We start from the raw sequence: 6169 nt of genomic DNA, 5'->3' as shown, positions 1-6169 counted from the left end.
TTAATGAACCACAATTTGAACCGGGGTCACCCGCATGACCAACCTGAACACTAACCATTACACCAAACTACCTATATAAAATGTGATGCTTCAATAATAACGGTTGATGCTCGGACTAGTTTAAACCTACTTAGACACTGGTGAGTGCTCATCCACGACTTCACGGACACTGCCCTACGCATTGCAGTAGTACTTATCGCTGTAACACCCAATCCACTGACCTACTCCGAGTACGGGGACTTATTCCGGAATATACCTCAGCCAAGATTCGAACCTGGGTCTTCCGTGTGACAGCGCACGCCCACTACCTGCTGGACTAGACTGATTGTTGATACAGTACTCCCATGTCATGCCTCCCTACATTGAGTGGACAAGGACTAAATCGGTTATTTCTCGTAAACGGCTCATAACATTTGAAAAATTCTTTCATATTATTACTCAGCTCGACGAGAGGAGTCGATTGGTACTAGTTTCAGGGTGATCCTTAGGGCCATTAACGAAATCGGCTTCGTACTCGGTCTTTTTTGCTGTGAATTCCTACCGGCTATAATGCGCGCGCCCGGGGCCCCTCCCCCAGCGCGCAAAAAGAGGCGAAAAGGGAGGAGCGCTCCATCCACCTAGCGGTGTGCTGCCTGATCGGTGCACTGCGTTGGCACCATGCTAGTCCGGGAGAGAGGAAGTATGATATGCTGCTGGTAGTGGTGGGTCAATAAGCCTACTACCAGCTCACTATTGAGCTGGTACTAGGCTCGCAACCATCGATCACTGTGTGCTCGATGGTTGCGCGTTGTTCATTGTACTGCTTGTCCGGCTCACTCCAAATAGAGTAGAGCCGAAGTATGTTATCGATTGCGCTGGCGCGCGCCATTTGAAGAGCGTAGAGAATCGTAACCTTGAAGTTCTGATAGGCCCGTGCGCCCCACTAGAGTGGGGACCCCGCACGGACCTGCAAAGATCCGAGCTTGTGAGCATGCAGCTAAAGGAACTGAGTTATAACCACCACACTACTACCCATCTCGAACAATCGCTGTTTTTCAGGAGTCAGCACTCCCTATTACACTACACAGGACTGAACTACTGAAGTCCGCAACCTGATGGTAAGTACCAGCATAAATAAAAATTTTGTTTCACCGGGATTCGAACCTGAGTCACCAGTATGATAACCTAACACAATAACCACTACCCCAAACCTTCCTTGAAATATTCAAGTGTGTGATAAGGTCACTAAACTTGCAGAATTGCTGGATCGACTTGGAAGTGGCTTACCGCCTCCCCCGAGCCTCGAGGACATCTTCCCGCCTCACTACTGTAGCATTGAGTACTTAAACTACCATGACGCTAACCTACCCCGAGTTCTGAGACCGATCCCGAAAATTGTTCTCACCAGGATTCGAACCTGGATCACTCAAGTGACAACCCACCGCCCTGACCTGTTAGACTAGACTCACTGTTGGTACTGTGACTGGTTGTTGAACGACCCTACTATAACTGAAATTGAACAAAATCGTTAATTAATCCTAAACGGCGCATAATATTTGAAAAAGCTCTTCATAATGTTACTCAGGACGACGAGAGGAGTCGATTGGTACCGGTTTGAGGGTGATGTTATGCGTCGTTGGCGAAATCGACCTCCCAGTCTTACCTTTTTGCAGGGAGCCTCCATTCGGCCAATAAGCGTGCGCCCGGGGCCCCTCCCCCGATGCGCCAAAATAGGAGACGGCGGAGATGAAAAAGCGCGCGCCTTCCACCTAGCGGTGTCCGCATGTGCGCTGCGCTAGCATTCCCCCTTTTTGGGGGGTCGACCGGTATCGAACCCATGCCTCACGGGTGTGAGGCTGACCGCTCGACCTTTAGGCTGTACGGCCTCTGCCGTACTTCAGTGCTGCGCAGCTTTGAGGGGGATGGTTACGTGAGGAGTCTGGCCTACGGCCGGCTCGGCTGTGCAGACCCCACTATGTGGGGCCCCCTACACAGCCGAGCCATGAGCTTTGAACCGACAGATCATATTATTACATCGGGAATAGCGGTATAGAAAGTTGCATATACTTCTCACGCGCCACGAAATAGGTCTTAGAATGATTAAAATACAGATATATTAAAATAATATAAAAAGTTTGTTTTATCTTACCCGAGATTCGATCCGGGGATCTTCCGGTCGTCAGCCGCGGCGCATACCACTAGACCAATCCCACCTTAAGAATGCAAGTGACGATTTTTGAGCGGACATCCTAACGGAGAATCTTAAATCGATTATAGCTCCTACCACAAGCTATAAACCAGAAAACGGCTGATGCCATTGTTCCTAAAATTCGATAAGCATTCGTTTGGTACTAGTCCCGACTCGATATTATGGGTAGATCGCGAAATAGACTTATTTACGTACCAACTTCGATGTGTATAAATTGGCTCTGATAACGGGCGGAGGGGCCCTGCCCTCGCCCTGAAAAAAAAGGGCGAAAAATTGTTTCATCCACCTAGCACCGGTGTGGTGCCTGATCGGTGCACTGCGTTGGCACCATGCTAGTAGCAGCAGCCCGACTTGTCACATTGTGGTACGCTATTGTGAGACTCGTCATTAGTGCTGGCTAGTCCTCCTTGTCGGTGTTGTCCTCGCAACCATCGGCCGTATTGTCTGCTCCGATGGTTGCGCAGTGTCAGCTGTGTCGTGTCGGTTGCTCAGGGTACTGTAGTTGGTTGCGCTGTCGCGCGTTACTTGGAGCTTTCGGAGGGGAATCGCAAGGCTGTAGGCACTGAGGGGTCCGTGCACCCCACTGGCGTGGGGCCCCGCACGGACCTTCTGGGATTCGAACCTTAGACCTCAGGAATGAGAGACATGAGTACTAACCATTACACTATCATCGAGTTCAATATACTGTTGTTTATTGGAAGTCGTCAGGCTCTACTGTGCTATGCAACGTTAAATCACTTCCATGTATTGACATAGATAATGATGCTGAGCACTACACTAAGCCAATTACAAACAATACTACTCAACAAAATACCCGGATGACCGTCACTGACTTTAATATAATAATTTACCAAACCAGGATTTGAACCTGGATCATCCGTATGACCAACCTGAAGACTAACCATTACACTAAACTACCTATATAAAATATAATGCCTCAATAATATCGGTTGATGCTCAGACTAGTTTAAACCTACTTAGACACTGGTTGGGTGCTCACCCACGACCTCACGGACACTATCCTACTGATTGCCGTTGCACTTATCGCTGTAACACCCAATCCACTGACCTACTCCGAGTACGGGAATTTTTTCCGGAATATACCTCAGCCCAGATTCGAACCTGGGTCTCCGGTGTGACAGCGCACGCCCATGACCTACTGGACTAGACTGATTGTTGATACAGTACTCCCATGTCATGCCTCCCTACATTGAGTGGACAAGGACTAAATCGGTTATTTCTCGTAAACGGCTCATAACATTTGAAAAATTCTTTCATATTATTACTCAGCTCGACGAGAGGAGTCGATTGGTACTAGTTTCAGGGTGATCCTTAGGGCCATTAACGAAATCGGCTTCGTACTCGGTCTTTTTTGCTGTGAATTCCTACCGGCTATAATGCGCGCGCCCGGGGCCCCTCCCCCAGCGCGCAAAAAGAGGCGAAAAGGGAGGAGCGCTCCATCCACCGAGCCAGGTCTTGCAGAAAGATTTCCACTGACTTGCTGAACAATCGGCGACTGACTCGCATGCAGAGGAGCAGCTGTCAAACGACGTTACCGCAGCACCGCATGGGACAGCTCCGCTCGAAGCAGCAGAGCCCACGTCATGGCATATGTTGTCCTCACCACAGTAGCTGAAGATGCAGTCGGGGGATGCATCACAAAGACTTTGACAATAACCACCATCGGCGGCATGAAGCTTCTCGGCGATTATGAGGGCAGACCCGCCGACGGCTTGACGGATGACTAAGGAGGCCAAAGTGATGAGGAAGATGACGCAGTGCATTACACGAAGTTACACTTCTGTGGCATATCGCGTATTTGCTTACAGAGGAAGAATCTACCTCGATGACTCATACGGATTGTTGATGAGCCCAACGCAGGCACAGGAATGAGCATGACAAACGAAACTGCCCGGTTGTCCCACTTGTGTGACGGCGAGCGATAGTGGAAGTCGTCAGCCTATGTCCACTTGTGCATACCATTCCTTCCGAGACTTGGACGACAAGGGAGCATATTACTAATATGATATTAGAACGCCCTTCGTCCTGGTGACTATCGCCGTTCTCCAGCAATGGCACGAAAAGGAGGGTAACTCAAAAGTTGCCGTCCGTGTCATGGACTCCATGAGCACTGTTATCGTTCGTTTAAGCTGTATGTATATATCTTCAGAGGAACGAGCACGATGCCGAGAGACATGCTAAGGACTAATTATTGAGCAGCAGCTGGACTTGCAGTCACATTATGGAACACGAGAGTTACCGAGGGGTTCCCAATGAGAAGCGAGCGAACATTTGGCAACAAATATCAACCAACCCTCCTCTCGCCATCCAATAAACGAAAAAAAAAACTCCAGACGAATGTCCGTGAGACGAAATTTGAAATCCTTACACCCGTTTCCAACGCGCTCTATGCCACGGACCGGAATTACTTCATTCCAGGAGACTGAGAGCTGACTCGGATCTTTGCAGGTGAGGAGCGAGGAGAGGGAGAAATTTCCTGACTCCCTGGTTTGAAGGAAACACGAGTTGCGGTCATCATCTTAATGAGCGCGGTCTTTATACACGGATCTTTGACGAGGCATAGAGTGCTGCACCATCATGGAAGGAAAATACAATTATCATAAAGCATGATACACCGAGTCATGCGAGTACAACAAATCATCATGACATGTCTTATACTGCGAACTCGGTCGACTTAATTACGGCCACCCTTTCTCCTTGGCCGCCGCTTCATCCCTTTGATTCAGTCTTGAGTCGTCCAAGAATCCGAAGAGCTTCGGTCTAGATCCAACTTCGAGGCTCGCCATCTTCAAGTTGCTGCCAGTGCTTCAGGTCCAGTCTTCTCCAACTCCCTCCGTCCTTCAGGTTCTTCTCTCGAGGCTTGACCAACAAGAACTGGATCCAGCATATGGTAGAGTGCCAGGGTAGGTACCGGTAGACATGTCACTGGTCAAGATTGGCCCAGGTGCTGAGGGACTCAAAAGCATGAGATCCCCACCTTCTATGCGCAGGTACAACATCCCGGAGGGTAGGCGCAAGAAGGGGCTGACCCATTGGAGAGGTCAGAGCAGCATGCATCGAGGCATCAGTCCCTTGGTCCTCTCTAACCCTAAAGGTTAGCAGAGGATGGAGCTAGGCTCTCTTGTCATTTCTTTTCTGGTGCTCGGGACTTGAGTTCATATAGTAAGAACTCGCACCGTGCTCAAGGCACAGACCACAAACCTCTGGCGTAGGCAAGATCCAGAGGCGGGTCTTAGCGACATTAGAGATCGCAAGGACCAAGTGACAGTACCGGACACCACACCACTAGACCAAGGGGCACGAAGCCCATCACCCGGCTTGATTGTTAGACATCCCGGAGGGTAAAGCCTGCAGTGACCCAGGGGTAGCTTGCCGCGCCCTGGCATGGTCCGGCCCATACATGCCGCCGGCATGTATGGGCCCCATAGCCTTTACCAGGAACTTGTGGACAGCGGCCTCAAGAGCAAGACACATCCAGACTTCAGGAGTTGGAGAGACCTGACCATCCACACCAGCGAACAACTATCCAACAGCTCACCCTTCCGCTTTCTCCTTCCCTAACCCTTCTTCATCAAGTGGCCGATCTCGGACTTTACTCTCCAGGAATCGGCGTTGGACGCCAGAGTACTCATGGAAAGGACAAAAACAAAACTGTCCTGGGCCTTGGATGAGCGCCAGCAGAGACGCTGACGCCATCAGTCCGCACTGCTAAGGGCTGAGTCTCCGCTTCTCGGAGATTCTTCAGCCACTCGAAGGTCAGGTTCGCCATCTTCAGTAGGGAAGGACGATACCGACGGTCGAGGATCATCTTGTAATTCGCCTTCGGCAGAACTCGCGAAAGCTTCGAGTCGCGTCGGGCACCGTCCAATAAAGGACAGTCTCGTAATAAGTGCTTCACATCTCCGTTGTCCCAGCCGCAGGGACAGGAAGGATCGGCTCCGATGCCCATCGTACACCGGT

This window comes from Perkinsus marinus (genome assembly GCF_000006405.1).
Source record: "Perkinsus marinus ATCC 50983 genomic scaffold scf_1104296977516, whole genome shotgun sequence".
Lineage (NCBI taxonomy): Eukaryota > Perkinsozoa > Perkinsida > Perkinsidae > Perkinsus > Perkinsus marinus.
This window is presented reverse-complemented; position numbering follows the sequence as displayed.